The following is a 22952-nucleotide window of genomic DNA, read 5'->3' on the forward strand; positions in this document are numbered from 1 at the left end:
CCACATATGCCTCATTGTTACCTGAAAACTGATTTCACCTCTTTGGTGGGTGTTGAGCCAAAAGATACAACCAAGCCAAAGACTGGGAGAAGGAAGGATTTGTTACTTGCAGCAAGTAAGGAGGAGAACACGGGAGATCTTTCCCAAAGCAGTGTCTCCCTGAACAGCAAAACTGGGGAAGTTTTAAGCTAAGGGTACATGCATATTCATGAAGGGGCTTGAACAGAGGAGAATTCAGCATAGAACTGAGGCAGAGGCTGAGTCCAAGCTTTAGCTGATTAAAGTCATGAGGGTCAGAAAAGGTCACCATTATAATTCCTTAGATTCTGGCCAGTCTGGGGTTCTTAGCATGTAGTTGCCATTCTCCACCTGGATGGGGCCTTAGTTCCTGTTGAACAGCTCAAAGATATGTATCAGATTGTCATTTATATCCCTTGAGAAGGAGCTAGGACTCTGTTCTATCGCTGAACTATTGTTTCTTTCTTTTTTTTAATATTTGTTTATTTGGTTGTGCCGGGTCTTAGTCGTGGCAGGTAGCCTCCTTAGTTGCGGCTCGTGGGCTTCTTAGTTGCTGCACGCAGGCTTCTTATTTGTGGCATGCAAACTCTTAGTTTCGGTATGCATGTGGGATCTAGTTCCCTGTCGAGGGATGGAGCCCAGGCCCCCTGCATTGGGAGTGCACAGTCTTAACCACTACGCCACCAAGGAAGTCCCTGAACTATTGTTTCTTGACTGCTTTTCCTCTGTTCCTGCATTCCTTTGTTCACTTAGGATCATTAATTGCTGAGACCTGTTAAGGGCAAGCATTGTGGCCTGGCTTAGATTACAAAATGGCTTAGGCCTAAAATGGCTTCTTTTATGTCAAAAAAGGCTGTATCTGCTTCTTTTCCTCCAGGGATCCTATAACCTATCTGCCTACATGATCAAATGATTTTCAACAAAGATGCCAATCAAAAAGGAAAGGATAGTTGTTCAAGCACAATTTGTTGAGGAATCTGTTGTGTTTATATGGGAAGAAAATTAACTTCAGCCTTACATCACACCTTCACCAAAAATAACTTGAAATGGATCATAGATATAAATTTAAAAGCTTTTTAAACAAAATTCGACTGAGTAAAAATGTAAAGATCTTACTGGCCTTATTCAGTGATTCATGAATAGGACAGCATCCCATCTAGCAAATAGAAAGGAGCTCGGAAGAGCTATACAAAATGAGTGGCTTTTATAGGTGAAAGGGGACAGAAAAAGGAAATTTCTAGCAGAGAGTGTGTTGTTTCAGGCAAGGTCACCTTCCTTTGGGGGACAGAAGGGGTCTCAGGCAGATTACCTCACTAGTGCTGACCAGTAATTAACCAGATTGACTGGTTAAAGGTTACATTCCTGGTAAAGACTGAAACTGCAGTTAGGTTAGGTATTGTCTTGATTTGCTGATGTGGGGCCATTTTGGGCCTGTTCTCTCTTTTTTTTTAACAAGCTAAAAATAAAAATTCTAGAAAAGATACAGAATATTCATCAACTCGGAGTAGACAAAGATTTCTTAAGACATAAAAGCACTAACTATAAAAAGAAAAAATGGATAAATTTGATTACATAAAAATTAAAATTTCTGCTCTTTAAAAAGCACTATCGGGACTCCCCTGGTGGTGCAGTGGTTAGGAATCCACCTGCCAATGAAGGGGACACGGGTTTGAGCCCTGGTCCGGGACGATCCCACATGCCGCAGAGCAACTAAGCCCGTGCGCCACAACTACTGAGCCTGCGCTCTAGAGCCTGCGAGACACAGCTGCTGAGTCTGTGTGCTGCAACTGCTGAAGCCCATGTGCCTAGAGCCCATACTCTGCAACAAGAGAAGCCACTGCAATGAGAAGCCCACACATCGTGACGAAGAGTAGCCCCTGCTCGCTGCAACTAGAGAAAGCCTGTGCGCGGCAACAAAGACCCAACACAGCCAAAAATAAATAAAATTGAAAAAAATAAAAAAAATAAAAAGCACTATCAGAAAACGAAATGGCAACCACAGACTAGGAGAAAATATTTGTAAAACATGTATCTATCATATGATGTGTCTAGAATAAATCAAGAAGTCTTAAAATTCAATAATAGTAAACTCAATTTTTTAAAATAAGAAAAAGGTTTGAACAGTGCTTTACAAAAAAATGATATTAGTGGCCACTTATCACTTGGAAAGACTCTATATCACTAGTCATCAAGGAAATGCAAATTAAAACCATGAGATACCACTTACTATCCACTAGAATGGCTAAAATTAAAAACATGAAAAAAAAACCATGAGCAATTGTTGGCAAAGAGGTGGAGCAACTAGAACTCTCATGCATTGCTAGTGGGTGGGTTGTAAATTGGTGTAACCACTTTGGAAAACTGAATTAAAAAAAATTTTTTTTTATTGAGGTACAGTTGATTTACAATGTTATATTAGTTTCAGGTGTAAAACATACGGATTCACAATTTATATAGATTATATTCCATTTAAAATTATTATAAAATATTGGCTGTATCCCCTGAGCTGTACAATATATCCTTGTAGCTTATTTATTTTATACATAGTAGCGAATTTTCTTATATTTCAACATACACTTAACGTATGATCCAGAAATTCCAGCCTTAGATATTTACCCAAAGTATACCTCGAAGTTGATTTTTAAAAAGAATTTTATTGAAAAATAATAAATAGGGAATTCCCTGGCAGTCCAGTGGTTAGGACTCTGCACTTTCACTGCCGTCAGCCTGGGTTCAGTCTCTGGTCGGGGAACTAAGATCCTGCAAGCCACATGGCACAGCCAAAAAAATAAAGAAAAAGAAAAAGAATAAATAAACAGCATCTCTTTTGCAAAAGTAATTTGATCACGTCTATCCCCTGATTAAACTCTTTTAACACTTTCTCCCTGCATTTCAAGTAAAATCCAAATTCTTTCCTGACTTCTTTTGGAATGTATTTTCTGCCACTTTACTTTTCACTAGGCTCTGTCCATACCTGCACTCCTTAGTTGCTAAAACATGCCAGACTCTTTCCAATATGATGTTCCTTCTGCCTAGAATACTCTCCATCCACCCCCACCTTCCCCACCCACTTGTTCATAGCTACATCCTCTCCGTTTAGATCTAGGTTTAAATGACATCTCCACAGAGAAATTTTTCCTGCCCTCCTTACCTAAAGTAAAAATTTCCACTGTTATTCTTTATTCCCCAGTTTCTTTCATGACAAAATTAGCCATTATTTTAGTTGTCTGCCTATTTTTTCATTGTTTATCTCATCCTCTCGCGTGAAAGCTCCACAAGGTAGTGCCCTTGTCTGTCTTGTACAGCACTGTGTCTCCATCACCTACCTCAGAGTCACCTGGGCTTTGTGAAGGAGTGAACATTGTTCCCTAAGCCTGAAATCTCTCTTCCTTCTCATCTATTGTAACTCCCCCCTCATCTTTCAAGGCCCAGCTCAAATGACAACTATTCTTCAAAGTCTTCTTCCACTCCTTGTTTAATTCCTTAGTGTATAAGTTAGTGTTTATACTACACTAAAATGTTTTCAAAACTGGTGAAGGGCGACTTCCCTGGTGGTGCAGTGGTTAAGACTCAGTGCTCCCAATGCCGGGGTCCTGGGTTCGATCCCTGGTCAGGGAAGTAGGTCCCACATGCATGCCACAAGTAGGAGTTCTCATGCCACAACTAAGGAGCCCGCCTGCTGCAACTAAGGAGCTGGCAAGCCGCAACTAAGGAGCCTGGCTGCCACAACTAGGACCTGGCACAACCGAATGAATGAATGAATGAGTAAATAAATAAATATTAAGAAAAAAAACAACCTGGTAAAGGAACTTAGAACCAAAGCAGAGGTTGAACAACTGGCTTAAACAAAAGGACCTATAACTTAACGGAGCTCGTATCTTCCAAGTCAAGACATTTGAAAGAAAAAACGATGATCTTTGGTAGAAAATATAGTCTATTTTCCACACCTCCAAACTAGGTCATAGCAGTGTCTTAAGCTATACACACTTCAAACTTCTTTGGTTAAAACTTAACTCCTCAGGAGGATAGGTATAGGACTGGTAAGGAAAGAAAAACTGGAAAGGTGTTTGCCATTTTCTTTTAGTTGTAATTAACTTCCTGTTCTAGGCTAGCTTCTGTTGTGCCTACTTGGAGGAATGGGTAAAATTTTTAAGAGCCTGCAGGTGAAAATAAGTAGTTTTAAAAAGATGCCTTCCCCTTCTTCCTCCTCCTTTCTCTCCCCAATAATTCTCCTGGTACATGATTTACCTCACTCATTTGAAATTGGCTGTTTAACATCATTATAGCCTTCGCCATGACACCTAAAGGTGAGCCCCTCTGCCCCCGAACACACACACGTGCACACGAATCAACCGACTCTTTAAAGTTGGATTTTCTTTTATTAAAAAAAAAAAAGTTATAGCATTTGAAGGGATGAGAAGATACAATTCTGTAAAACCCTAAAAGCATTTCTTGGATAATCCTGTCATAGTCCTCTGATTAATTTATGACTTCTAGGCATTAATATTCTCAGGAAGTTACAACAGCCAGTATGACAGAATAAACCAAAGTTGCTAAATTGCTTTTCAGCAGTGTGATCTGTATTTGGCATACTCTGTCTTTCTCATATCAGGAGTCCAAGTACTGTTACTTCAGTGGTTCTTAAACTTGAGCATGCATCAGATCACTTTGAAGCCTGGTTACAACATAGATTCAGTAGGTCCAAGAATTTGCAGATGCTGATATTGATGCACTTTGAGAATCACACAGTAGCTTATATGAATATTCCTACATATTTGGGTTGCCCAGACAAAAGCCCTCTTTAGGTGAATGTTATTTGAGTTTACGATTCACCTTAATCTAGATAATCTGTGTTTATTGTTGTTCAAGGAATTGAATGGGCAGGAAAATGGAGTTCTCATAATTTTAGATTTAACCTAGTCCTTATCTTAAAATTTTTCTTGCCTTATATAAAGCAGTTCCTAAAACCTATCTTGTCATCTCAGGCCAAACTAGAAGCTATTTTTATTACGTATAATTAACCTAATTCTCAGAAAAGGAGCAGGTGTGGGGGAATGGCCAGCATTGAAACAAGTGTGGAAGCTCTCAAAAATTGCTTTTCTGAAATTAATGTTACCAGCCTCAATATAGCATTTGAAGTTGTTGTTTTTAGAATCTTGGACCTAGTTACTCAAATCTAGGGCTGAGTTTGTAAGGGTTAAATAGTTTGTCTGTGGATTCAACATGAATATTTCCAAGGTTGTCCTAACTCCAAACGTTAGATCAGCTTATTTGAGAAGTTGGAGGTGTGTTACTATGCAGAAACTTGGAGAAGTAGTTAGAGAGAAATATAGAATCCATCCCATTGGTGAACCGTCTTTCAGCTTCTCACATCTACTGCCCGTGTTTGATGTTATCACAGCATAGTATTCCAGAAGCTGTTTCTATACATAGCATCTTTATGTTTATAGTATAACTATGGAGAAGTTTTGTTTAAATCTTTAAAAAAAATTTTTTCAAAGAATTGTTGCCAAGCTTATTCCCCATCTTTTGACTTTTGTTTGAATCTTTGTCTTATTTCAAAGGCTGAGAGCTGTTACCCAATTGAGCCTTGAATTATGAAAGTCCAATATTTTTGAAATCGTAAAATTAAAAAATCTTTTTTAATTAAAAGATTCTTATGTTTTAAATTTTGGACTTATCACGTCTTATGGACCAAAATAGCACATTCCGTTTTTGGCAGCTTCTGTCCTGCCCATGCCAATAAAAGCAGCACCATATGGTGTGACTGCTGTCCCACTAGGAAACCCACACCCTGTGGAGACGTTGCCTGCCATGAAGCAGAGCCGCTACTCCCCATATGCTTATCTTTTTAAGCCAACATATTGACCAAGATATATTAAGATTCCAGGACATCCTATCAGTTGAGTCTTGTAGCCCTCTTTCCTACCAGCTTTAACATTTGACCACATTATGAAAATACATACTCAAAACTTTATGGAATCTCTTACCCAGCCTCAGAAAGAAGCTTTTGAATGACTACTGCAAGAAACGAAAATATGTACGTTTTAGAATACAGTCAGTAAGTGTTTCAGTGCTCCTTAACTGCTAGTACCCCTCCACAGCTATCTCCTCTCTTGCTCACCCCCCTCCCCTGACCAAACACCCAGAAGGAAAAGGGTTTGCAAATATTAATCTTAGGTGTTGGTGTAAGTGTAGGAAGATGGGCTGAAAGTTGTAGTTCTCTGTGATGGAAAGAGTTTAGAATGTGAAAGAAAGAGAGGATAATTGCTGTTCTACTCACTTCTGTGTATTCTGTCCTTTGTTGGATAGGTGTGCAGTGTTTTCCAAATAACCACCCTCTGCTGCCTGTTCTTTGTCTCTTTTATGCTGGAGCAGCCATTTAGTTATGGCTGGAGCAGCCATTTAGTTCATTGTAACCTTCATCCAAACACTTCTCTACCTTATAAAATTACTATTAAGGCTTTCCAGTATAAAATTATCTAATTCTTCTGAAAATAAAGGCACACAGCTAAGTTTTATTCATCATATAGATTATGTCTGTAGTTTTCAATAACTTTATTTAGTTATTCTTGAAACATATTATTGAGCATTTACTGTGTTAATTGTATTGGGCAATGTGTATATGGAATAGACAAAATTCCACCCTCCAGAAACATATAAGCAGGTTATAATACAGTATAATGCTTTACTGAAAAGATATACAGTATACTATGGTTGTATCTTGAGGCAGCTCCTGAAATTAAAGTTTCTAAAGACTCAAAGGAAAATATAAAACTTTGGTGTTACAGCAAAGTGCTTATAAATGTTATTGCCTGGTCTGTCAAAAAAGTGCTTAAAGCTCAGAGAAATTTATAAGGCTGGTTCAAGCTAAGTGACAAATAACTGAAAAATTAAGTATCTTTAAATAATTTATGTTACAGTATTTCTAAAATTTGAACATCTAATAGTCATGTGCGATTTTTCAAAGTTAAAATTTTGGGAAATTATATTTTTAATTTGAATATGGTGAAGTGTTTTGTTAGTAATGTATATGCCTTATATTTAAATTTCTAGAATAAGAATCTACAGATATTTTACATTTTGAGGTGTTACTAGATAGGAACGTGGTTTAAATCAGTGTTTTTCAGCAGGAATACTTTAGGCATTTTGGGGGAATCATTTCTCCTTGTGTAGTACTGTCCTATACATTGAAGGACATTTAGTATACTCAGCCTCTTTTTATATATTTTTTTTTTTTTTGCGTTACGCGGGCCTCTCACTGCCGTGGCCTCTCCCGCTGCGGAGCACAGGCTCCGGACGCGCAGGCCCAGCGGCCATGGCCCACGGGCTCAGCCGCTCCGCGGCACGTGGGATCCTCCCAGACCGGGGCACGAACCCGCGTCCCCTGCATCGGCAGGCGGACCCTCAACCACTGCACCACCAGGGAAGCCCTCTTTTTATATTTTTTATATTCATATAAAAAGTTGAATGCCTTCTTACAACTGTTTGACCCAATAACATTGAGGCTGCTTTTATTACGTATAAATGAAGACCAGTATGTATTTCTGGTTTTTAAAAGCAGTAAATGATAGTTAAAACATTGCCCTCTAAATGCTAGTGTTTCTCCCCCTCCCACGTTGGTGTGATAAAGAAAAATATCCCTTCACATTTCCAAATGTACCTCGTTGGGAGTTGACCATCTCCTTATTACATAATACTTTTGCTTTCTGTACATGTGTACAAAATTTTACTTTCTGAACTTAAGAGATTTGCCCTGAACTTTAATAAATAAGACATCTCTCTTTTTAAAATTAGAATGCATGCTTAGATATGTATGGGAGGGGGTTCCAGCTGGCTTGGTGCAGGAGCCTATAATTTTGTTTACTGTAAATCTCAGCAAACATTTTCTCACACTAGGGACAGCAGCCACGTCACACTGTGGAAGATGCAATACTCAACCTGATCTTTTTTTTTAACAGCTTTATTGAAGTATATTTTACATATCACAGAATCCACCAATTTCAAGTTTACATTGATTTTTAGCAACTTTACTGAATGGTATAATCATCACCATAAATCAGTTTTAGAACATTTTTATCACCCCAGAAATATGTCTCGTGCCCATTTATAGTTAATCCCCATTCATTCCTTTACCTAGACTCTACTAATCTACTTTTATATAAATGGAATCATCAACATGTGACCATTCCCTTCTTAAAACATTTCTCTGTGGCTTCCCTATCAGACTGTTGTTTTTCACTCACCTCCTCAGTCAGGGGCTTGAATGTTCTATCGAGGGTTCTGTTCTCACTCAGCCTAGGTGATTTCATTCTGACCTAAATGTGATGATTACCATATCTCTGTCACTAACCTAAATCTCTTTCCTGAGCTCTAGACACATATTGCCAACTACACCTGCAGGGTATGTCCACAGGCACCTCAGTCTCAACATCTCTGAAACTGAGCTCAGTACCCGCTAATACAAGCCTAATGGGCCTGAATTTCACTTTTCAGGGAAGGTACCACCTTCCACTTTGTTCACCAACTTGTAAAGTAGGGCAGCCATCATCCTTCATTCTTCTTTCCCTCACTTCCACATCCAATAAGTTACCAACTCTGAAATTACCCTTTAAATACCGTATACACTGAATACAGTCAACCTGAGTTCAGGTAGTATAAGTATGCCATGTGGTTTGGGTCAAGAATCTGTAGAGATTCTAAGCAAGATCAGGCCTTGACAGGAATTGTAGTAAATTTTCACCCATTTTAAGTTTTGAGATTCACAAGAATAAACTCAGCACACTTAGTAACAAGGTATCTTTAAGAAGTTTCAGAATTCTTTAATTTTATTATAATTTTATTTTTTTTTTAAGTTTTTTTATAAAAGTTACACATAAAGAATCAACGGATTCTACAGTGTTTCCTTTTTCCTAAATAAATTTATTTATTTTGGCTGCGTTGGGTCTTTATTGCTATGCGCGGGCTTTCTCTAGTTGCTGCGAATGGGGGCTACTCTTCATTGCGGTCCACGGGCTTCTCATTGCGGTTGGCTTCTCTTGTTGTGGAGCATGGGCTTCAGTAGTTGTGGATCGCAGACTCTAGAGTGCAGGCTCAGTAGTAGTGGTGCAAGGGCTTAGTTGCTCTGCGGCATGTGGGATCTTCCCCCACCAGGGATCGAACCCGTGTCGCCTGCATTGGCAGGCGGATTCTTAACCCCTGCACCACCGGGGAAGTCCCCCCTTTTTTAGGGGGGAAAAATTATTTATTTATTTATGCTGCCCAGTCTTAGTTGTGGCACATGGGATCTTCCTTGCGGCGTGTGGGCTTTTTGTTGCTACATGTGGGCTCCTTAGTTGCAGCATGCAGGCTCCTTAGTTGCAGCATGTGGGATCTTTAGTTGTGGCACATGGGATCTTTAGTTGCAGCATGCGGGATCTAGTTCCATGACCAGGGATCAAACCCAGGCCCACTGCATTGGAGGTGCGGAGTCTTAGCCACTGGACCACCAGGGAAGTCCCTACAATGTTTCTTAAGGCATGTAGCAATCTGTATTTCCCCTTATAATTTTTTTTTAATTAAGGCTAAAACAGAGATTCTTTTGGCTTTTACCTCCCCACTCCCAGATACTCTAAAGTTTTCCATTTTCTGTAGAACAGAAGAATAATTTACAGTTTTCTCACAAAACAAAATTGGTACTCGCATAACAAATTGAATGTCTGTTTGCAGTGGTTTGACACAATTAGGTAGAGGCAGTTTCCTGTTCAGTAAGTAAATAGAAGAGTAATGTTTTATAACTTTACAAAAGAGTAAAGTTCCTTTCTATTTTATTAGCAGCAAATTTTAGTTGGATAAAGAGCATTTTAAATTTTATGTAAAATATTTGTTGACTTAGATTTTCAGGGTCCTCATCACAAAGACTGAGTGGACTTTGTGAAGAACATAGTGGAACATGGGATAGAATTAGAAATGAATTGTTAGACTTCAGTAGAAGCTAGCAAGAACATCTTTTCTAAGCAGCTGTTAAGAAGCTAAGGAAAGGGGTTTTTCTTTCCATATAGGAGATGGCTTTCCCATTACTTCCTCTTCCCTTTTGAATTATTTTTGTTTGTTGTCCTAGGGAGATAATCAGTTTTTGCTCTTAGTTCTGTCTCTCTCTGTCTCTCCTCCAGATCTCATCCATTGGTGTTTATTCATGTGAAAATTTTTCCTTAGTCATTTCTAAACGCTTTACCTGAAGGATGAGCGGTTTCTCCTGAGGGAATTGGATTTAAATGAATAAGCGTGATGAATTCCTTTACAGGTGCGCAGAGGAACTCCAGAAATGTAATTCTTGATAATCCTTTCCTTCTCCATCCTAGTACTATTCCATCAGGAATCCAAAATAGTGGATTTCGTTTTCTGAGAATAGTGCTCTTTGACATCCTTATTTAATAATTTCTTGTCCTGTCCAGCTTAAATTCATTGCATAGTTTTGGTCTTAATTTGGGGATATCTTAGGGAATTGATGTTAAAATAAAAGGCCTGAAAAATAGACCAAAAAGGAAGAAGTTTAGGAGAAGCTGTGTATTTCATTGTGACCCCAGTGATTGACAGCCTGCCTTTGGAAGCTTAGAGATCAAATAGAATTTCTGTCAACCAAGTAACAAATATTTGTAGAATGCCAGAGTGTGCCTAGTATTGTGTAGCACAGGATGTAATTACTGCCTTCCAGGAACTTCCTTAAATATAAGTTATCTTAAGAAGAAAATTTTTGCCAGAGACTTGTGGGGGTTTGTGATCAACCAAGAATTTATTTTATTAGGAATATTTTCAGGATAGATATAACTTGGAGCCAAAAATTATGTTTCATTGCTTGCTCTGTGATGTCATAGTTGCACCAAGTAAGAATTAGAACATAGATTTGAAATTCTTACTCAATTTCAGATTGAATAAAGGTATCCTGCAGCAGATATTTTTAGAATGGAGGATCAACTGAAGGGCCCAGGTTCTCATGCAGAAATTGATGTTGGGATATTGACTTTAAAACTTTGAATTTTTCACTCTGAATTATTTTTCTGTTCTGAAATGCAAGTTTAAGCTGTCATCAGTGGATTAAATCAATTTTTATATATATAATAAGAATACAACTTTTGATATCAGAGACAACTTAAATGATCCCCCTATTAATAGGAAGTGGATATTTTTCACAGATGTTAACTATTGAGTTGGTGATTATACTATCAGAATTGTCAGATGGCTTTAGATGGGTATGGCTCTAATTTTTATGGGAGAAAGGTTTGAAAAAATGTGTTTTTCTCTTTTCACCATACTTAAAATTTAAAGCATTGTAACGGCAGAGGATGGGATTAATGATTAGCTCCTCCCAAGTCATAGTATGAGTTAACTGGTAGAATAGGGATAGGAATTAACAATTTCATAGTCTTAGTCAGTTGCTTTCCTCACCATACAAAAAGAAAGCTAAATGTGGAAAAAAATGTCTTGAATTTTGTCATTAATGGAAACTGTAGCCTTAAGCCAATACACAGATATAAGACACTTTTGTTGTGTCTGATCTGTTTTGGTGGCAATTAATTATGTAAGTTAGATCTACTTAATCTTAAATTCTAAGGCAAAAGTGATCAGTCATCTTTGGAAAAAGAATCTGCTATTCATTATTTCTATTCTTTTTTTTACTGAGATTTTTAGAGAGGATGTATAATTATATTAAATAAGCTATTGGTGAAACAAGGAAAAGGTTGCAGAGATAACTTATATTTTTAGGAATTTTTATGTTACTTTTTTATTAAATAAATTTATTTATTCATTCATTCATTTTATTTATTTATGGCTGTGTTGGGTCTTAGTTCCGCCCACGGGCTTTCTCTAGTTGCGGCGAGTGGGGGCTACTCTTCATTGCGGTGCACGGTCTTCTCATTGCGGTGGCTTCTCTTGTTGTGGAGCATGTGCTCTAGGCGTGTGGGCTTCAGTAGTTGGGGCCCATGGGCTCCAGTAGTTGTGGCTCACAGGCTCTAGAGCGCAGGCTCAGTAGTTGTAGCGCACAGGCTTAGTTGCTCTGCGGCATGTGGGATCTTCCCGGACCAGGGCTTGAACCCGTGTCCCCTGCATTGGCAGGTGGATTCTCAACCACTGCGCCACCTGGGAAGCCCTTTGTTACTGTTTTTTTGGGGTTTTTTTTTGCGGTACATGGGCCTCTCACTGTTGTGGCCTCTCCCGTTGTGGAGCACAGGCTCTGGACGCACAGGCCCAGCGGCCATGGCTCACGGGCCTAGCCGCTCCGCGGCATGTGGGATCTTCCCGGACTGGGGCACGAACCCGTGTCCCCTGCATCGGCAGGCAGACTCTCAACCACCACACCACCAGGGAAGCCCTGTTACTCTTTTTAATTGAGGTACTACCACCTCCAAGGGGCCTAGGGAGCAAAATAAAACCAGAAAAACTTAGGAATTTTTTTTTATTGACGTGTAGTTGATTTACAATTTTGTGTTAATTTCTGCTGTACAGCAAAGTGATTGAGTTATACACACACACACACACACACACACACACACATTCTTTTTTATATTCTTTTCCATCACGGCTTATCACAGGATATTGAATATAGTTCCTTGTGCTATACAGTAGGACTTTGTTTATCCATTCTATATATAATAGTTAGCATCTGCTAACCGCAAACTCCCAATCCATCCCTTCCCCACCTCACTCCCCCTTAGCAACCACAAGTCCGTTCTCTATGTCTGTGAGTCTGTTTCTATTTTGTAGATAAGTTCATTTGTGTCATATTTTAGATTCCACATATAAATGATATCATATGGTATTTGTCTTTCTCTTTCTGCTTACTTCACTTAGTATGATAATCTCTAGGTCCATCCATGTTGCTGCAAATGGCATTATTTCATTCTTTTTTATGGCTGAGTAGTAGTCCATTATATTATGTACCACATCTCCTTTGTCAATTCATCTGTTGATGGACATTTAGGTTGTTTCCATGTTTTGGCTATTGTGAACAGTGCTGCTGTGAACATAGGGGTGCATGTATCTTTTCAAATTATATTTTTGTCCGGATATATGGCCAGGAGTATGATTGCTGGATCATATGGCAACTCTGTTTTTAGTTTTTTGAGGAACTTCCATACTGTTTTCCGTAGTGGCTACTCCAACTTACATTCCCACCAACAGTGTAGGAGGGTTCTCTTTTCTCCACAGCCTTTCCAGCATTTGTTATTTGTAGACTTTTTAATAATGGCCTTTTTTTTTTTGCGGTACACGGGCCTCTCACTGTTGTGGCCTCTCCCGTTGCAGAGCACAGGCTCCGGACGCGCAGGCTCAGCGGCCATGGCTCACGGGCCCAGCCGCTCCGCGGCATGTGGGATCTTCCCGGACCGGGGCACGAACCCGTGTCCCCTGCATCGGCAGGCGGACCCTCAACCACTGCGCCACCAGGGAAGCCCAGTAATGGCCATTTTGATTAGTGTGAGGTTGTACCTCACTGTAGTTTTGATTTGCATTTCACTAATAATTAGTGATGTTGAGCATCTTTTCATGTGCCTATTGGCCATCTGTATAGGCCATCTCTATGTCTTCTTTGGAAAAATGTCTGTTTCGGTCTTCTGCCCATTATTCGATTGGGTTGTTTTCTTTGTATTGAGTTGTATGAGCTGTCAGAAAAACTTAGGAATTTTTAATGGCGCCAAAATGAACTTATAAGAGACTCTTTTAAACCAGGGAAGTCGGTTTCCAATTCCTATGCACTGTTTCTTTGTTTCGGAAGCAGGAACAATTTAGTAACCAGTCTAATAAATTACTTGGTAAGTCATGGATGTTGAGATCATTTATTCAGTGTCAAGCCTTTTGGAAAGGGAATATTAATACCTTCACTTATCTTTCTTTTCAAACTTCATTAACTGGCTGTTAGACCAAAACTATCCCATATTATTTTATGTTTTAAAATGTGTATTTGGTATTCACAATGTACTATGATATAAAATAAACTCTTCTATACCTGAAAAAAGAAATGTGTATTTGGTAATTTTGAGATGAAGTTTAAAAATTAAAATTCTGGCTAAAGGTTTTTAGTAAGTTACTTAATTAGATGATAATAAGATATCTCGTATGAATTATGTCCTAAATTTTTCTTTTAAAATCGGTCATGAATCACATATTTTGGCTTATGTATATGCTTCTGAATTCTTTATGTTAGTGGCATAACTAGCCACCAACATTCATAATGTTGTAAGATTCTTAACCAGACAGGTGACTCAGAGTAGACATAAAGGTGAGTATGGTACAGCTTACAATTGAAGTGTGTATTTATTTAAAAAAAAACATTTTTTTAATCTTTATTGTATTTGTTACAATACTGCTTCTGTTTTATGTTTTGGGTTTTTTGGCCGCAAGGCATGTGGGATCTTAGCTCCCCAACCAGGGAACGAACCCGCACTCCCTGCATTGGAAGGCGAAGTCTTAACCACGGGACAGCCAGGGAAGTCCCCGAAGTGTGTATTTTAAATAAGTCTTAGAATGTTGCATTTTATGGATTTTATTTAGTCCATATTACAGAGAGAAGTCTCAGGTAAATGCTTGAATCTTTTCTTCTTGCATACTGAGGTGAAAATAAGGATCATAGAGAGTCTAGGTAAAAGGTTAAAAATATTCCTTGGCACCAAAAGCAAGAGAGAAAGCAATCCAAAATTGACTTTGTACTGTTCCCCTCTCCCCAGTCTTTTTTTTTCTTTCTTCTGAAACTGAAACAAAAATATGTTTGGGGTTATTAGGTATTAAGTCCTGCTTCTGAATAGGTATAGTTATGCCCTGCCTAATGCAGAGAGCCTTTCCCCAGTCGAGTTCTGTGATGTGGATTATTTAGTAAGATTTCAGTTGGGAAAACGCTTGTGTGCTTTCTGTGGCTCACTTATGTTACTTGTTCTGTCCTCTTTCTGTGGTCCATGAAGCATTTCATTTGTATCACATGTCAGAATTTAAAATATTATCTTTGAAATAGAGAACTTTCCTCCAGTCATAGATCCTTATCTTCTATATTTCGGGTGTAGACTAAAGATTCAGAGACCCTAAATCAAAGGCTTCTATTTTAGACATTAGATTTCCCAGTACTCTTCTGAAGAATAATAACTGTGATGATCAAAATTTTAAAGATACTGTTGTAAGGTCTGAGTGTATTTGAAAGAATTATGGTAGTGTAACCCTGGACCCCTTTTACACTGCTTTGTACGATCTGTTCACAGGTGGCTGTCAGGTGATTTAAAGTAACAAACCCGGACAGATGCATGGCATTGACTGAATTGTCAAAGGCATCAGTCTTGCTTATTAAAATTGACAGTTGCTGACAAGCAGCATTTACTTTCACAAAATGAATCAACTGGAGTTTGATGTGATGAGAGAAGTGCATTGATTGCCAGCAGTGGGCTAGAAACATTTACCAAGTAAAATTTAGAAAAGCGATTTTAGATGACTAAGAGCCTTGGTTTGTTTGCATATTTAAAGACACTTGCATCTAAACAGTTGGACTTAAATACAACCAAATACAGAGGTTGTTTGGAGCCTTAAAACAGTTGAGTGAACAAAATCAAAACTATTTAACTTCTGATGTTTACTTAGAAACAAAAACCTAAATGAAGTTCAAAACAGATATCTAACCTGGATTTGTATATGGATATTACATTGAGAGATTAGAGTGAGGAGCAAGACAAATTCCACACACATTTGTGCTGAGCAAACTTGGTGAAGTGATTTAAAGACTTTTCTTTCCATTAGGATAAGATTTTTCTACCTTAATTTCCTAAATTAATGTATTCCTTTACTCTAGTTTATCCTAATGTAAACTGAAGTTGCCTTCCTATGGCTAAGAATCTATGTATCTTAGATTTAAAAAGAAAACCTCTGTTTTTTTTCCTTATTTTTGAAATTGGTTTATTTTGGGGTTGGGGCAGTACAAAATTAACTCTTCTAGAAGTATACTATAATAATAATAATAATAAATGTTATTTTTATAGATAATATTTATTGTATATTTACAATGAGCGCTGTGCTAGGTGCTTTATGTGTTTTGCTCTACTTATCACTACATGTGTAATAAATACTCTTACTATCCTCATTTATAGGTAAGGAAATTTAGGCTTACAAAAGTTAAATAATTTGTCCAGGGTTACACAGCTAGTGCCTGGAAGAGCCCAAATTGATCTGATCCCAGGTATGTCTCTCCAAAGTCTATGCTGCATAGCCAGTTCTACAGACTATACAGTAATGAGTGCTCCACAATACCTGGAAGTGTCCTTTGTTTCCATTATTGGAAGTAAATATTTTTTTTACTGGAGAAGTAATGCATATTTAAACCACTGACAAACTTACAGTGTTTTAAAACAATAATTCTAAAAGGGGGCTTCCCTGGTGGCGCAGTGGTTGAGAGTCCGCCTGCCGATGCAGGGGACACGGGTTCGTGCCCCGGTCCGGGAAGATCCCACATGCCGCGGAGCGGCTGGGCCCGTGAGCCATGGCCGCTGAGACTGCGCGTCCGGAGCCTGTGCTCCGTAACGGGAGAGGCCACAACAGTGAGGCCCGCGTACGGCAAAAAAATAATAATAATTATAATTCTAAAAGGATCTGTGATTGTTCTGCCTATCTCCTTTCACCTCTCCCAGTTATTTCTATAACAGTATGTCTCCTTCCTCAAAAAGGTAATTATCTGTTTTTCTTTTTGGCGGTACACGGGCCTCTCACTGTTGTGGCCTCTCCCGTTGCGGAGCACAGGCTCCGGATGCGCAGACTCAGCGGCCATGGCTCACGGGCCCAGCCACTCCGCGGCATGTGAGATCTTCCCGGACCGGGGCACGAACCCGTGTCCCCTGCATTGGCAGGTGGACTCTCAACCACTGTGCCACCAGGGAAGCCCTAATTATCTGTTTTTATAGAATCATATTAGTTAGCCAATTGGAGTCAAACTGTCTTGTTTTTTATTCAGTTTCCTACCTATTGTAACTGAAGTGTGGGGAATTATTATATATTCAGGTCATATAGTGATCATTGGCTCAACTGAACTTCCCAGCAAAAGGATCCTCCTGGTTTTTTGTTCTTTGCACTTTCGTTTCAAATCAATTTTATAATAGAAAATTACCACTTTAAAAGGCAAAGATGTGATTTAGAGATTATGGATAATTCTTATTAAATATTGCATCTTTATTAATGTTTATATTAATTTTTCAATATTTCCCAGAGTAAGTGTTTAATTCTATCATTTCAGCCTTTATAGTTTGATATAATGGTAATTATTAACATACAATTAATGTACCTTTGTTCTACCAACTATAGAATGATATTATCTAAGCAAGAAGAAATATGGAAAACTTTTGAAGATTTCCGTAGATTTTATGTACATTACTGATGTTGTTAACCCCAGAAGATTGTTTTTAAAATATATCAGTTTTTTCCCTGTTCAGCCCTAAATGCCTTTGAACTGGATGTTGAAGGGTCTATTGGCATAGAACCTGATGAACTCCTCCAAATTTCACCAATCTGTTAATAAAGCAAAGCTGAATTTATTAGAACTTACTACAGTAAAGGAGAATACCACCTTGAGAGGAAGAAGTAAAAAATGGGATATTTAAATGGCTTTGAGGTCTGAGGTCAAGTGGCTTTAATGGGATTTTTTTTTTTGGCCGTGCTGAGCGGCTTGTAGGATCTCAGTTCGTTGCAACACACAGGCTCAGTATTTGCGGCATGCGGGCTTAGTTGCCCCGCAGCATGTGGGATCTTAGTTCCCCGACCAGGGATTGAACCATGAGTCTCCTGCATTGGAAGGTGAATTCTTAACCACTGGACTACCAGGGAAGTCCCTGTTCAATAGTGATTTCTTTTGCCCTTTCAGTTTCTCCATGTGACTCTCTTTTGAGAGGAGACTATTTATGTGATAACTCTTTGCTGTTCCTCTACCACTTTTCAAGTCCATTTAAGCATCCACTGGTGTTAAGGTATCAGGTACTCTTCTTCCCCCATTCCAACTTACCATACTCAACTGTTCTTTTTTTGGCTGCATTGGGTCTTCGTTGCTGCACACAGGCTTTCTCTAGTTGTGGCGAGCGGGGGCTACTCTTCGTTGCTGTGCGCGGGCTTCTTACTGCGGTGGCTTCTCTCGTTGCAGAGCACGGGCTCTAGGCACGCAGGCTTCAGTAGTTGTGGCATGCAGCCTCAGTAGTTGTGGCTCACGGACTCTAGAGTTCAGGCTCAGTTGTTGTGGCACACCCGCTTAGTTGCTCCATGGCATGTGGGATCTTCCTGGACCAGGGCTTGAACCCGTGTCCCTTGCATTGGCAGACGGATTCTTAACCAGTGCGCCACCAGGGAAGACCTACTCAAATGTTCTTCATTGGGACTTCCCTGGCAGTCAAGACTTCGTGCTCCCGATGCAGGGGGCTTGGGTTCAATCCCTGGTCGGGGAACTAGATCCCACATGCGTGCCACAACTAAGAGTCCGCATACCACAACTATGAAGTCCGCATGCTGCAACTAAAGATCCCTCACGCTGCAATGAAGATCCTGCATGCCGCAACTATGACCCGGTACAGCCAAAATAAATAAATAAGTAAGTAAAATATTTTTTTTTAAGTTCTTCATCTCTCTCATTTAACTGAATTTTTATCTCCTGTGCATTCCTGCTTCAAAACTTGCACATCCTTCAGAATTATGCAATGTAGTTGCAGACTTAATTCAGATAGAAGGCCAGTCCCTGAATCACAGCTGTTCTCTTAAGCAGCACCAATCATCTGAAATGGGTTATACAGAAAGGGTTCTGTACAGTCTGGCAATTCAGCCCTATTGGCTTCTTCTCATCAGGCCAGTAAAAGTAAACAGTGCACTCACCACTAGTCAGTATGGAAGAAATGTGGTATTTTTAGATACTTGGGTATGGAGCATGAGAAATTATATTTAATTTCAGAACTTTTTTTGCATCCTGTAATCTTATATCCATTTTTTGGTTTTATCTTTTCACAATTATAGAAGTAGCATAGTTGGATTGGAGGTAATGAGCTACATTGATAGAATCATTCCAGATTTACTGGGTATAAACATTAATAGTATTGTCAGATGTCTGGAAATTTTGTCTCTATTTTAGTCTCCTTTCCCACTTTGCATTTGGCTGTAGTAGCCACTGTTTTGACACATTTGTACCTATATTCAGCTGTTCCAAATCATCTGAGATGGCAAATAAAGAGTATAAAAGGTACCGTATTAAAATTGACATTCTGTTCCTTTTCTTTCCCTTCTAGTTTTATTGAGATATAATTGACATACAGCATTGTATAAGTTTAAGGTATACAGCATAATGATTTGATTTACATACATCATGAAGTGATTATCACAGAAGTTTAGTGAATATCCATCACCTCTTAGAAGTACAAAATTAAATAGAAAAATTTTTTTTTCTTGTGATGATAATCTTAGGATTTACTCTCAACAACTTTCATGTATAACATATAGCAGTGTTAATTATATTTATCATGTTGTACATTATATCCCTAGTACTTATTTTATAACTGAAAGTTTGTACTTTTTTTTTTTTTTTTTGAAAGTTTGTACTTTTTGATTGCCTTTGTCCAATTCCTCTTACCCTCCCCACCCCCTGCCCTTCTTCTCTGGTAACCACAAATCTGATGTCTTGGGCTTCCCTGGTGGCGCAGTGGTTGAGAGTCCGCCTGCCAATGCAGGGGACACGGGTTCGTGCCCCGGTCCAGGAAGATCCCACATGCCGCGGAGTGGCTGGGCCCGTGAGCCATGGCCGCTGAGCCTGTGCGTCCGGAGCCTGTGCTCCGTAACGGAAGAGGGCACAACAGTGAGAGGCCCGCGTACCGCAAAAAAAAAAAAAAAAAAGGAAAAATCTGATGTCTTTTTCTATGAGTTTGTTTATTTGTTTGTTCTTGAAATATAATTGACCTACAACACTATGTTAGCTGCTGTTATACAACATAGTGATTCAGTGTTTCTCCTCATTCCAAAATGATCACCATGATAAGTCCAGTTGCATATGTCACCATACAGAGATATTACGTGGTTAGTGACTCTATCCCCCACACTGTACATTTCATACCCATGACATTTATTTTGCAATTGGAAGTTTATACCTCTTAATACCCCTCTCCTATTTCTTACTTCCCCCTACCCTCCTTCTCCCTGGCAGACATCTGTTTCTTCTCTGTATCTGTAACTCTGTTTATGTTTTGTTATGTTTGTTCATTTGTGGTTTTTTTTTTTTTAGATTCCACATATAAGTGATATCATACAGTGTTTGTCTTTCTCTGTCTGTTTTATTTCACTTAGCATAATACCCTCTGGGTTCATCCATGTTGTTGCAAATGACAAGATTTCATTCTTTTTTATGTCTGAGTAATATTCCATTATGTGTGTGTGTATGTGTGTGTACCATATCTTCTTTATCCATTTGTCTGTTGATGGGCACTTAGGCTGCTTCCATATCTTTGTTATTGTAAATAATGCTGCAGTGAGCATAGGGGTGCTTATATCTTTTCAAATTAGTGTTTTTGTTTTCCTCAGGTAAATACCCAGGAGGAGAATTGCTGAATCGTATGGTAGTTCTATTTGTAAATTTTTGAAGAATCTCTGTACTGTTTCCATAGCTGTTGCATCAGTTTACAATTCCACCAACAGTGTATAAGGATGACATTCTTCTCATAATTCCTATAATGTTCTTCAGAGAATTTTGTTTTCATCTCTCATTTTAAAACTCCCATGTAACAGTTGACCACACTGGGAAAACTAGGCCAAAAATTGTTAATGTGCTTTTCTTAGAGTAGAACTACCAATGTAGGACTCTTTTTTTTTTTTAAATACACATTTCTTCTTTCATTCATTCATTTTATTTTTGTCTGTACTGGGTCTTCGTTGCTGTGCGCAGCCTTTCTCTAGTTGCGGCGAGCAGGGGCTGCTCTTCATTGTGGTGCGCAGGCTTCTCATTGCGGTGGCTTCTCTTGTTGTGGAGCGTGGGCTCTAGGCACGCAGGCTTCAGTAGTTGTAGCACACGGTCTCAGTAGTTGTGGCCCGTGGGCTCTAGGGCACGTGGGCTTCAGTAGTTGTGGCTTGCTGGCTCTAGAGCGCAGGCTCAGTAGTTGTGTCGCATGGGCTTAGTTGCTCCATGGCATGTGGGATCTTCCTGAACCAGGGCTCGAACCCATGTCCCCTGCATTGGCAGGCAGATTCTTAACCACTGCCCCACCAGGGAAGTCCCCTGTAGGACTCTTAAAAGGGCCAGATTTCCACTTGCCATGTCCCAGAAGATGTTGATATTCCATATTTCCTCCCCACCACTACCCTATTTGGAATAGACAATGGAAGAGAAAAATACGGACTGAGGAGGGTATATCATTAAATTTCCTCGGTGCCCCAACCATGAATATGTATTCCAGATATTTTCAAAGGTGTCTATGTTTATGTCTTAAAGTGGAATTATCTTTGATTTTTCTTCTTTTTTCTTCTTTTTTGCATGTGGTACATAATTCAAAAAGTGCAAAAGGGTATATAGTGAAAGTCAATATTTTTATGTGTCCTTTCAGAGATAGTATATACAAATACAATCAAATATGTATGTCATTTATTTTGAATTCTTATTCTTCTCCTGCATGAATTACGGACTACTAGAAAGCAGTAATGTTGCTTTTGATGTTTATTTGATTAGATTATGTGCAGAGACTGAAGGGCCAGTATTATCTTATATTTGAAAGGCCCTGTATAATTTTCAAAGGCCTTTTAAATAATTCTACTCATAACAGCCCTGTGAAGTACGTAAAGCAGGATTTATCTGTTTTGTAGACATGAAATTTGAAGCCTGAAGAATTATGTGACTTGATCAAGGCTTGTTATGCAATCAATATACAATGGAACTGCAATCAGAACTTAAGTTTTTTGGCTCCTAATCCAGAATTCTTTCTACCATGTTTCCTCTCAAACACGATGAAATGAGGGGATCTATTATATGGTGTCTGTTTTTATGAGGTATGAAAAATACTGTGAGTAGCTATTTCAGAAGAATTTTGGTGCTGTATTTTTGTAGTGTTGGCATAGTAGTAGTAGTCATTGCAGCCTCACAGTTCAGAGGAAGTATGTCCTTTTTGATGAATTGTCTGCAAAATAGTTTATAAATGTTAGGCACTTTAGACTGAATGGTAATGCTCTAGGTGCCACTCTTGTAACATGGGCACCAAAACTGACTTTATCCAGGAAACTGGGCAATGAAAAACAAGGTCTTTTATCTCTTTGCATCTGTGTGCCTGTCATGGCTGGAAGCCATGTTGACAGACCTGTCCAAGATTCTTTCCCTTGAAGGTTAAAGGGGAATCTGGCCAAGCATTTGATAGAATGCCTGACTCTTTTTTCTTCCCCGCCGCCCCAAATTAGGACTAAATTGGATTCTGAATTTCTAAGTTGTCTCCTAGGGAGAAAAAAAAGAGTTGGTAGGAGGTAACTTTTTTCTCCTTGCTGATAGTAGGCTCTCATGAGGATGATTTAGTTCCAGAAAAATTCATTCACGATGGTGAAGTGAGGCAGAGTCCTTGCAAGGCCATAATTGGATTTTAAAGCACTTGTCACTACAAAACCATCCCTGTATTTCTTCAGTATTAGGCAGTCCCAAATGGAAGGTTGATGAAAAGGTTGAATGAGCTCTGTATGTGAAAGAAATATCTCTAAACATTCTTTTGAGGATGACCTGTCTCCTACAGTTTATAGATACCTTTATTTCTGATTCATAATAGAAAAATGGGGGGGGGATGGGGAAAAACTTCACAATATTTCTTATAGTACAGAAAATTACTTGGTTTTGTAATTTACATTTTTTTTTTTTTTTTTTTTTTTGGCGGTACGCGGGCCTCTCACTGTTGTGGCCTCTCCCGTTGCAGAGCACAGGCTCCGGACACGCAGGCCCAGCGGCCATGGCT

General features: G+C 39.0%; 1 protein-coding gene across 2 annotated transcripts in view; it reads left to right on the top strand.

Annotated features, from left to right (window-relative positions):
- The window catches only part of GLG1 (golgi glycoprotein 1), a 149477-nt gene that overhangs the window by 43500 nt on the left and 83025 nt on the right, over positions 1 to 22952 (top strand). The window lies entirely within an intron of this gene.

Source organism: Orcinus orca, chromosome 20 (assembly GCF_937001465.1).
Source record: "Orcinus orca chromosome 20, mOrcOrc1.1, whole genome shotgun sequence".
NCBI classification, from domain to species: domain Eukaryota; kingdom Metazoa; phylum Chordata; class Mammalia; order Artiodactyla; family Delphinidae; genus Orcinus; species Orcinus orca.